Source organism: Dasypus novemcinctus, chromosome 10 (genome assembly GCF_030445035.2).
Source record: "Dasypus novemcinctus isolate mDasNov1 chromosome 10, mDasNov1.1.hap2, whole genome shotgun sequence".
Taxonomy (NCBI): domain Eukaryota; kingdom Metazoa; phylum Chordata; class Mammalia; order Cingulata; family Dasypodidae; genus Dasypus; species Dasypus novemcinctus.
Window position 1 is genome coordinate 15044338 of NC_080682.1, and position 12063 is coordinate 15056400.

The 12063-nt window shown below is 42.9% G+C and overlaps 1 long non-coding RNA gene across 1 annotated transcript in view; it reads left to right on the forward strand.

Annotated features, from left to right (window-relative positions):
- Positions 1-11366, forward strand: part of LOC139439796 (uncharacterized) — a 62347-nt gene extending 50981 nt beyond the window's left edge. The window contains exons 2-3 of the long non-coding RNA XR_011649901.1: positions 5287-5411; positions 8777-11366. This is a non-coding gene — a long non-coding RNA (uncharacterized lncRNA). The remainder of the gene's footprint in view (positions 1-5286; positions 5412-8776) is intronic.
- The last annotated feature ends 697 nt before the right edge of the window (positions 11367-12063 follow it).

Sequence of the window (12063 nt, forward strand, 5' to 3'; positions counted from 1 at the left end):
CTGTGTTCATTCTCATCAAGGTTCCCACCCCTCCCTTAGTGCTTGCTCTAACTACTCCTCTCCCAGCGCTTCCGCCAAGTTCTTAATCCCCCTTAACACCTCCCAATGGCTTTGCACTCCACCGGGCTAACCCCCTGCCTCAATGTCGCCACCCTCAACGCTACCCATGAGACTTGCCTGCTCATCCTTCTCGCTCCTCGAGTCGTTTACCATTCTGACCACGAATTTTTCCGCCGCGTGCTGAGCAGACAAACCTCCCTCCACTTACAAAGGAGAGAGCCTGTCACCACAGTCCTAACAGTCGCTACCCTTCTAGGTCTTGCAGGGGCAGGCACAGGGATCGCCGCCCTCGCCACACAGTCCTCTGCCCTCTCCTCTCTCAGGCCGTCGACGAAGATATCACCTACCTTCAAAATGCTGTAAAACATCTAAAAAATTCTCTCAATTCTCTCTCTGAGGTAGTCCTCCAGAACTGCCACGGCCTCGACCTCCTCCTCCTTAAGGAAGGGGGTCTCTGTGCCTCCCTTGGAGAGGAGTGCTGCGTATACGCCAACTCCACCGGCTTAGTTGAGGACAACCTGAGAAAGGTCCAGGAGGGATTGGATAAGCGCCGCAAAGAGCGAGAAAATGCAAACTATTTTTCCAGTGTTCTCCATACCCTCCTCCCATACCTCCTTCCATTTTTAGGCCCACTCATCATCATCATCTTAGCCCTCACTGTAGGACCCTGGGCCGTCAAAAAAATAGTCCGCCTCGCCAAAGACCAAGCCAACGCAGTATTCAGCTCCTTTGTGCAGGTTCATTATCAATGCCTCGCCACTAAAGAGCCACCACCAAGCCATCCGCCGCACTCCTCCCACCCCCGCCGCAAACACCGAACCGCACGCCTGTAACCTCCTATCTCCCTTTCCTCACTCATCTCCCTCCTTCTCCCCCAATCGGGCGAGGGGTTCAGGAACATCACGACCCCGTTTTGCTGGCAGAGCTCGGCGCGCGCCAGGCGCCAGCGTGCACCGACCCCAGCAGCAGGCACATGCGTCCTGGCCAGACGCTGTGTCCTCTGCAGCTGAGAGCAGCTGGGAGGGCCCTCTGCTTCTCGCCGCCAGCCGGTCCTCGTGGTCTCCCTCCTCCCCTCATCTTACCCCAGTACCCCATCCCATACTGCCCCTGCTGCCACCAGTTCACCTCCCCCAAAGCACATACTTTTAAACAAAAGGGAGCAATTGTCCCCGTCTCCTTCCCACCCAGTATTGGCAGCTGGCGCTGCCCCTCCTTCTCCCCTTCTCCGTCTTCCGCCTAGCTGTTATCTAGACAGCCCACACTTTCCCCTTCCCCTTCCTTGCTCCTAACCTCTTAGCCAGCTTACTGTCCAGTAACCGCCTACGCAAGCAACAGCACCCGCTGGCACCAATCAAGTCCCTTTACATATCCCTAGACCCTATAAAACCATGTCCCCTTCAACAATAAAGTAGACTTGTGCCTAGACCTTGTCTCCGTGGTGTTCTTGCTTGCACCGCGCGTCCCCCGTGCCTGAGCGGAGAGAGCGAGGGCCCAACGGCTTCGTGCCAAACCCCCTCCTCTCCTTCGACCGCGAGGCAGCCCCCATCCGGAGAGCCCGCCCGGCCAACTGCGCCGACCCTCCTGGAGGCCTGCCGCTGCCCGCACTATTTGCCAGGAGGTTTACCTTTGCTTAATATCTTGGGTGTATGGGAAGGGAGCCCTTCCTGGTGGACAGGAGGTCAAATAACTCACTATTTGTCACTTTGCCTTCTTTGTCTCTCTGTTCCTCTTCTGGGAGTTGTGAAGCAGTATCCTGGTCTGCTGTACCCCAAAGCAGGTCCCCAAGGCAGTCCTTGGCTCGTTCTCTGTTGGTTTAGTGAGAGCTGATCTCTATCTGCCTAACCTGATGACCCTGTTCCCACGAATCCCTTCATTGTGGTTTTCATTTGCATTTCTCTAAAAGCTAGTGATGTTGAGCATCTTTTCATATACTTTTTAGCCATTTGCATTTCCTCTGTGGGAAACTGTCTATTCATGTAATATTTTGCCCTTTTAAAATTGGGTTGTTTCTCTTTTTATTGTTGAGTTGTAGGATTTCTTTATATTCTGAATATTAAGCCCTTATTAGATATGAGGTTTCCAAATATTTTTCTCCCATTAAGGAGATTGTCTTTTCACTTTTGTGGCATGTATTTTGATGCAGAAAAGTTTTTAATTTTAGGGAAGGTCCCATTTGTCTAATTTTCTTTCATTTCTTTTGCTCTGGGTGTGAAGTCAAAATAACCATTACCCAACACAAGATCCTGAAGAGGCTTCCCTATATTTTCTTCTAGGAGTTGTATTGTCATGGTTCTTATATTTAGGCCTTTGATCCTTCTTAAGTTCATATTTGTATATGGTGTGAGATTTGGGTCCTCTTTTATCTTTTTGCTTATGGATATCCAATTCTCCCAGCACCATTTGTTGCAGAAATTCTTTGTACCCAATTGAGTGGACTTGGCAGCCTGGTCAAAATCAGTTGGCCATAGATGTAAGGGTCTGTTTGTGAACTCTCAGTTCTATTCCATTGGTCAATATTACCATCTCTGTGCCAATTCCAAGTGGATTTGACTATGGTAACTTTGCAAAGTATTTTAAATTCAGGAAGTGTGAGTCTTCCCCCTTTGTTCTTAACTTTCAAGGTGTTTTTGGCTATTCAGGGCCCCTTACCTTTCCAAATAAATTTGATAATTGGATTTTCCTTTTCTGCAAAGAAGACTGTTACAATTTTGATTGTGACTGTGTTGAATCTATAAATCATTTGGGGTAGAATTGACATCTTTATGTTTTCTTTGATTTCTTTTAGCAATGTTTTGTAGTTTTGTATGTACATGTAGTCCTTTACATCCTCTTCAATTTTTTTCCTAGATGTTTGATTTTTTTAGTTCCTATTGTGAATGGAACATTTTCTTGATTTTTCCTGAGATGGCATATTACTAGTGTAAGAGACACTACTGATTTTTGTGTGTTGGTCTTATATACTAGCACTTTGCTGAATTTGCTTATTAGCTCTAGTAATTTTGTTGGCAATATTTTGGTTACTTTCTATAGGATCATGTCATCTGCAAATAGTGAAAGTTTTACTCCTTGTTCTTCAATTTGGGTGTGTTTTATTTCTTTTTCTTGCCTAACTGCTCTGTCTAGAACTTCCAGTACAATGTTGAATAACAGTGGTGACAGTGGGCATGTTGGTCCAGATTTTAGAGGGAAAGGTTTCAGTCTTTTATCATTGAGTATGATGTTAGCTTTGGGTTTTCCATATATACTTTTTATCAAACTGAGGACATTTACTCCTATTTCTATTTTTTGAAGTGTTTTTATCAAGAAAGGATTTTGGGTTCTGTCAAATGCTTTTTCTGCATCAATGCAGATGATCATGTAGTTTTTTTGTCCTTCATTTTGTTAATGTGGTATGTTACATTAATTGATTTTCTTATGTTGAACCATGCTTGCATACCTGGTATAAAATCCCCTTGATCTTAGTGTGTAATATTTTTAATGTGCTGTTGGATTTATTTGCAAGTATTTTGTTGAGCATTTTTGCACCTATATTCATCAGAAATATTAGTTCATAGTTTTCTTTTCTTGTACTATCCTTACCTGGCTTTGATATTAAGGTAATGTTGGCTTCATGGAGTAGATAGGTAGTGTTTCTCCCTTTCAATGTTTTGGAAGAATTTGAGCAGAATTGTTATTAATTCTTCTTGGATTGTTTTGATATTATTTAACTGTGAAACCCTCTAGGCTTGGGTTTTTCTTCATTGGGTTTTTAAAAATTTATTGTAATGGGGCTCGTGCAAAGGGAGGGAGGTGGAGGGTGGGGAACATGTAGGGGATAGAGGGATACAATGACATGGCCAGGGCCACAGCTTCTCTTGTAAGGAAGGGAGATGACAAGAAAAGGCCAGGGCTGGGGCTGGGTGGAAGAGGGAAAGGGGAGACACTGCAGCTGCATCCCCCACCCCTGGAAACACAAGTCCCTAGGTCCCCCACTTATCCTAGTCCCCTAGTCCATCTCTTATTCTGCCTCCGGCTCTAGTGGCTCCTTCCTTTGCTCCCACAGACTTTTCTCCTGACAGATTCCCAAGCAAGGGGGATGCTAGGACCTGACTCCAAACAACATTGCCTTATGAGGGGACAACTTTGCCTTCTCTGCTTCTGCCCCTTTTTCCACCTTGCCTTTTCCCCTGCCTGGGACAGAATCTTTGATTCCCTTCATTGGGGTTTTTTTGTGTGTGATTGATTCAATCTCTTTATTTGTAATTGGCCTGTTAAGGCCTTCTAAATCTTCTAGAGTCATTGTAGGGTCTTCATGTGGTTTTAGGAATTTTTCCTTTTCATCTAGATTGTCTAATCTGTTGGCATACAGTAGTTTTATGATCTTGTTTATTTCTGTGGTGTCATTAGTAATGTCCCCCCTCTCATTTCTGATTTTGTGTCTTCCTTCTTTTATCTTTGTTATTCTAGCCAAGGGTTTTTCAATTTTACTGATCTTCACAAAGAAACAACATTTGTTAATTCTCTCTCTTTCTCTTTATTTTTGATTCTCAATTTCATTTATTTCTGATCTAATTTTGTTACTTTTCTTTGTGCTTGCTTCATCCAGGTGTACAGTGAGTTCTTTGAGTTTAGCTCTTTCATTCTTTTTAATGTAGTCATGTAGGGATATAAATTTTCTTGTAAGTGCTGACTTCACTGCATTCCTTAAGATTTTTTTCCAAAAATTTTTGAACTTTATTTTGTACATTTCATAATTGAAAATATAAACAATAATTTAAAATCAATAGAAAATACAGTTGAGTAAAAACATACTTTTCTCAATTGAAGGTACTGAATACTATGATAGTTAAGCTATTTTGTCAAGTCGACTAGGTAATTGTGCCTAGTTGTTTGGTCAAGAAAGCACTGGGCTAACTGTAATACAAGGGCATTTATGGACTTTCATCACCTTTGACTTTACTGCAGTAGTGAATCATAATAGCTGATTACAATTATATCAATCAGGGAGATTGCCCTTGAATCCCTTAAAAGGGGAAGTGATTCCAGCATTGAGAGAGAATTTCCTAGCTTGTCTTTGGACAGCCATCGTCTCCCAGATCTCATCAAGAACCTTCACTGGACTTTCACTGGAGCCCCTGGTTGCAGCCAGCCTGTGGAATATGGACTTGTGCATCCCTATGGTCATGTGAGAGACTCTTAAAATTGCATATTGTTGACAGATATCTCTTGTTGATTCTATTTCCCTAGACAATCCTGACATTAATCAGCTTGGTACCGGGAGTCGTTCTTCAGGAACAGAGTCTAAAATATGGGATGTCTGAGGTGGTTCTGAGAGTTTTGCAACTGGCTTTCTACTCTAATTGGACTCAAAGGTACTGATGACTTCCTTTCCAATAATGAAAAGGCTGCTAGCAGTCCATGGTGTGAGTTGGCAATTGAAATACACAAAATATCATTACTGGGTTCCCCTACTTCCATGCATATAAGAAACAAGGATCTGGGTGAGTGTGTTTTCAACACCTTAACAGAGTTTTGTGGAGTCACACGGTGTAATGATGTTGACTGGCTCCTCCTAGATACTCAGGATACTGTTGCAAAAGAAAGTGATGAGTTAAAGGCTTCAAATTTGAAATTTAAATACTGCCTGAATGGTGCAAAGGTTTCTATATGTGCTCTGAAAGAAAATCTGTAGCCACAAGCTCAGAGTATCTGAGAACCAAACCCAGACTTTCATTGTATGAATAGCGTAGTTACAACGGAAACTAAAACCTCAATCCCACAGGGCTTTTGCAGTTAAAGCGAAGGCATTGATTGGAAAAGAGTGGAATCCAGAATTGGAATGGAGATATATGGGATGATGATATTGATGGAGACATTGGAACCCTAAATTTTGCTGAGACTTTACCAGATAAGCCTGCCATGTCCAGACCACACCTTGTCCAGACCACAATTTGTCCAGACCACACCTTGTCAACCTTGTATCATCTAGCCTCCAGCCTGCCCCAGAGAGTCTGAAACAATTTCCAGCCCTGAGGTGGGTACCAACCAAACTGAAGCATACCCTGCCCAGCCTCCAGTTTGCCCTGAGGAATCTGCCTTCCAACCCCTGCATGCAGAGATTAATCCTGTTTCACCAGAAGAAAATTCAAGGGAATGCCCTGAGGTCAGTAGCTTGCAAGGCATTTCTAATCCTTCTCTTTACCCACCCCCACCACCTCCCTTGTCTTTGAGATCTATTACTAGACTAAAATCACAAGCCCCCAAAGGTGAAATACAAAGTGTGATCCATGAGGAAGTATGCTATACTCTGAAAGAACTGCATGATTTTTCCAACTTATATAGACAGAAATCAGGGAAATATGTGTGGGAATGGATACTAAGGGTCTGGGATAAAGGTGGAAGGAATATAAAGTTGGATTGGGCTGAATTTATTGATATGGACCCATTAAGCAGAAATTCTTGATTAAAAACTGTAGCTCAAGGGATTAGAAAGGGCTCTAACTATTTGGGTGGCTGAATGAAACATGGGCCAAAAGATGGCCTAGCATGTCTGAGATTGAGATGCCCTATTTGTCCTGATATATGGTAGAAGAGGGAATTCAAAGGCTTAGGGAGATTGGAATGCTAGAATGGATTTACCATTTAAGAGCTGCCCACCTACACACTTTTAATCAGGACTGTGAGGAATAAATTTGTAAGACTATATCCATCTTCTTTGAAGAGCTCTGTGGTTGCTCTACTCTGTAGTCCAGATATTACTGTAGGGAGGGCTGTGATGGAATTAGAATCCTTAAACATTACGGGGATTATCAGATGTTGGTCTGGTAAAAGTCAAGTATCGGCAGTTAATCACCAAAGTCAAGGTGGGTATGGCTGCTGCAATGAAAGGCAGATTCAAAAAATTTGAGTCACATAGTTATGGCATTGGCTAATATATCATGGGGTACCTATAAGTGAAATAGATGGGCAGTCTACAAAATTTCTTCTGGATCTATACAAACAGAAGAGTTCTACATCAAGTGAACAAAACCCTAATTCAAATGCAGAGAATCATGGTCCCTTAATCACTTCCCAGACTTGAGACAGTTTACAGACTCAGAGCCCCTTGAATGAGGAGAAGGCCAGGTCTGCTTGGCAAGGATCCTGTTACACTGGTGAAAATTTATACTGTTAATCTTCCTCCCACCTTTCCCCAAGAAGAGTAACTGTGCACTGGGGAAAAGGAAAAGATCAGACATTTCAGGGATTATTAGACACTGGCTCAGAAGTGACATTAATTCCAGGAGACCCAAAATGTCACTGTGGTCTGCCAGTCAGAGTAGGGGCTTATGGAGGTCAGGAGATAAATGGAGTTTTAGTTCAGGGGCATCTAACAATTGGTCCAGTGGGTCCGCGGACATATTCTGTGGTTATTCCCCAAGTTCCAGAATGTATAATTGAAATAGACATACTTAGTAACTGGCAGAATCCCCACATTGGATCCCTGACTTGTGGAGTAGGACTGTTATGGTTGGAAAGGCCAAATGGAAGCCACTAGAAATGCCCCTACTTAGCAAAATAGTAAACCAAATGCAATACCTGATTTCTGGAGGGATTGCAGAAATTAGTGCCACAATCAAGGATTTCAAGGATGCAGGGGTGGTGATTCCCACCACATCCCCATTCAACTCTCCTATTTGGCCTGTACAGAAAATGGATAGATCTTGGAGGATGACATAAACTTAACCAGGTGGTTAAGTTTTATCATAAACTTAACCAGGTGGTGACTCCAATTGCAGCTGCTCACCCAGATGTGGTATCATTGCTTGAGCAAATCAACACCTCCCTTTGTACGTAGTATGCATCTGTTGATTTGGCAAATGCTTTTTTCTCAATTCCTATTAGTAGGGACCACCAGAAACAGTTTGTTTTCAGCTGGTAAGGCCAGCAGTATACCATTTTTCCCATAACCAGTACCCATGGGTCCAGCAATCAATGGGTGGAAATGGGAGTGGCACCACTCACGATTATCCCTAGTGGCCCACTAGGAAAATGCTTGCTTCCTGTCCCTGCAGCCTTAAGCTATGCTGGCCTACAAGTTTTAGTCCAAAAGGAGGAATGCTGTCACCAGGGAACACAACAATGATTCCCCTGAATTGGATGTTAAAACTGCCACCTGGCCACTTTGGGTTCCTCTTGCCTCTGAATCAATAGTCAAAGAAGGAAGTTACTGTACTGGTTGGGGTGATTGAGGATCGGAACAAGAAGAGGCTTTGCATCAGGTCCAGGCTGCTGTGCAAGCTGCACTACCACTTGGGCCTTATGATCCAGCAGATCCAATGGTGCTGGAAGTTTCAGTGACAAATAGAGATGCTGTCTGGAGCCTTTGGCACGCCCCTATAGGAGAATCACAATGCATTCCATTAAGATTTTGGAGCAAAACCTTGCCATCCTCTGCAGATAACTGCTCCCTTTTGAGAAACAGCTTTTGGCCTGCTATTGGACCTTAGTAGAGAATGAACACTTAACCATGGGCCATCAAGTTACCATGACACCTGAGTTGTCTATTATGAGCTGGGTATTGTCTCACCCACCAAACCATAAAGTTGGGTATGCACAACAGCACTCCATAATCAAATGGAAGTGGTATATCTGAGATAGGGCTTGAGCAGATCCTGAAGGCACAAGTAAATTACATGAGGAAGTATCCCAAATGCCCATGGTTACCACTCATGCCATGTTACCTTTTCTTTCCCAGCCCACAGCTTTGGCCTCTTGGGATTTCCCTTACAATCAGTTGACTGAGGAAGAGAAAACTCAGCCTGGTTTACAGATGGTTCTGCATGATATGCAGGTACCACCTTAAAGTGGACAGTTGCAGCACTGCAGCCCCTTTCTGGACCATCCGTGAAAGACAGTGGTGAGGCAGAACTTCAGGCAGTGCACCTAGTTGTTCATTTTGCTTGGAAGAAGAAATGGCCAGAGGTGTGTTTGTACATGGACTGTTGCCAATGATTTTGCTGGGTGGGCAGGGAATTGGAAGAAATATGATTGGAAAATTGGTAACAAAAAGGTCTGGGGAAGAAGTATGTAGGTAGATCTTTTTGTGTGGGCAAAAAAACATGAAAATATTTGTGTTCCATATGAATGCTCACAAGAGGGTTACTTTAGCAAAGGAAGATTTTAATAATCAAGTGTATAATATGACCTGCTCTGTGGCTAATGCTCAGCCTCTTTCCCCAGCCATTCCTGTCATTGCCCAATGGGCTCATGAAAAAAGTAGCCATGGTGGTAGGGATGGAGGTTATGCAGGGGCTCAGCAACATGGACTTCTCCTTACCAAGGCTGACTTGGCTACAGCCACTGCTGAATGCCCAATCTGCCAGCAGCAGAGATCCACACTCAACCCCCAATATGGTACCATTTCTTGAGGTGACCAGCCTGCTACCTGGTGACAGGTTGACTATATTGGACCATTCCACCATGGAAGGGGCAGCAATTTGTGTTAACTGGAATAGACACATACTCTGGATATAGGTTTGCATTTCCTGCATGCAATATTTCTTCCAAAACTATCATCCATGGACTTACCAAATGTCTTATCTACTGCTATGGCATTCCACACAGCAATGCTTCTGATCAAGGAACCCATTTCACTGCAAATGATGCATGGGAATGGGCACATGCCCATGGAATTCATTGGTCTTACTGTGTTCCCCATCACCCTGAAGCAGCTGGATTGATAAAACAGTGGAAAGGCCTTTTGAAGACTCAATTACAATGCCAACTATGTGACAATACCTTGCAGGGCTGGTACAATGTTCTCCAGGATGCTATGTATGCTCTAAATCAGCATCCAGTCTATGGTGTTGTTTCTCCTATAACTAGTACCCATGGGTCCAGCAATCAATGGGTGGAAATGGGAGTGGTACCACTCACTAGTCCCCTATTGGCCCACTAGGGAAATGTTTGCTTCCTGCCCTTGCAGCTTTAAGCTATGCTGGCCTACATGTTTTAGTCCAAAAGGAGGAATGCTGTCACTAGGGAACACAACAATAATTCCCCTGAATTGGATGTTAAAACTGCCACCTGGCCACTTTGGCTCCTCTTACCTCTGAATCAACAGTCAAAGAAGGAAATTACTATACTGGTTGGGGTGATTGATCCTGACTATCAAGGGGAAATCAGACTGTACCTACATAATGGCGGTAAAGAAGAGTGTGCCTGAAATATAGGAGATCCTCTGGGACATCTCCTAGTACTGCCTCCTATGATTAAGGTCAGGGAAAAACTGCAACAACCCAATCCAAGCAGGACTAACAATGGCCCACAATCTTCAGGAATGTAAGTTTGGGTCACCCCATCAGGCAAGGAACCATGGCCAGCTGAAGTGCTTGCTGAGGGTATGGAAACATGGAATGGGTAGTGGAAGAAGGTAGTGATAAATATGAACTTTGACCGCATGTCCAGTTACAGAAATGAGGACTATAATGGTCATGAATCTTTCTTCCTTGTTTCATTATGATGATGATTGTATATGTACATAAAACGAATTTCTTTGTCTTCTTCCCCAACCTTTTTCTTTATCATAAAACAAGTTGTATCAGTTTCATGTCATAATGTTTGAGGATATCAAGTTTGAGAGTGAATATTACCCAAGAACTTGCACCCTATTCTGTATGGAATTAATGTGTTTCTGGTTGTACACAGGAGAGTTGAACATTGTTAGCAAGAAATATATATAAATATGCATGTTTTTTATTGTTTTTACTTAGAGACTATGTATGGTATAAGGTAATGTGTATGGTTGCTGCGTTGACAAGGGATGGACTGTGATGGTTAGGCCATTGTGTCAACTAGGCCAGATAATTGTGCCCAGTTGTTTGGTCAAGCAAGCACTGGGTTAACTTTTACAGGGGCATTTATGGACTTCAGTCACCATCGACTTTACTGCAGTGGTAAATCATAAATAGCTGATTACAATTACATCAATCAGGGAGATTGCCCTCAGCAATAGTGGCACTTTATCCAGTCAGTTGAATGCCTTAATAAGGGAAGTGATTCCAGCATTGAGTGAGAATTTCCCAGCTTGTCTTTGGACAGCCAACGTCTCCCAGACCTTGTCAAGAACCTTCATTGGACTTTCATTGGAACCCCTGGTTGTAGCCAGCCTCCGGAACCTGGACTTGTGCATCCCCACAGTCACATGAGAGACTCTTATATAATTGCATGCTATTGACAGATATGTCATGTTGATTCTGTTTCCCTAGAGAACCCTGACTAATACAGATACATATAATTTTTTAAAATTAGACAATATGTTACACAATATATTTGGTTCATAGTAATGCAGTCATACAGTATTTGTGCTTTTGTGTCTGCCTTGTTTAGCTCAACATAATGTCTTCCAGGTTCATCCATGTTGTCATATGCTTTATGACTTCCTTTCTTCTTACATCTGCATAATCCATCTTATGAATTCACCATAGTTTGTTTATCCATTTATTGGTTGATGGAAACCTGTGTTGTTTCCAGCTTTTGGCAATTGTGAATAACACTGCCATCAACATAGGTTTATAGAAGTCTATTCATGTCTTCTTCTGGGTATATACCCAATAGAGGTATTGCAGGGTCACAAGGCAAGTCTGTGTTCAACTTCTTTACCAACTCCCAAATAGTTCTCTGAAGTGACTGTACCATTCTGTCTTCCCACCAATAGTGAAAAAGTGTTCCTATCTTGCCACATCCTTTCCAACACTTGTAGTTCTCTGTCTTTGTAATAGTCAACATTCTGAAAGTTGTGAAATGATATCTCATTGTAGTTTTGATTTGCATTTCCCTAATATTTAGTGATGTTGAGCAGTTTTTCATGTGTTTTTTCCCCATTTTTCTTTGAAGAAATGTCTATTCAAGTCTTTTGTCCATTTTAAAATTGGGTCCTTGCATCTTCTCTTTTTTTACTTTGTTAGTCTAGCTAGGGAGTTTGTCAATTTTATTTATCTTCTCAAAGAACCAACTTTTGGTTTTGTTTATTCTCTCTCTTCC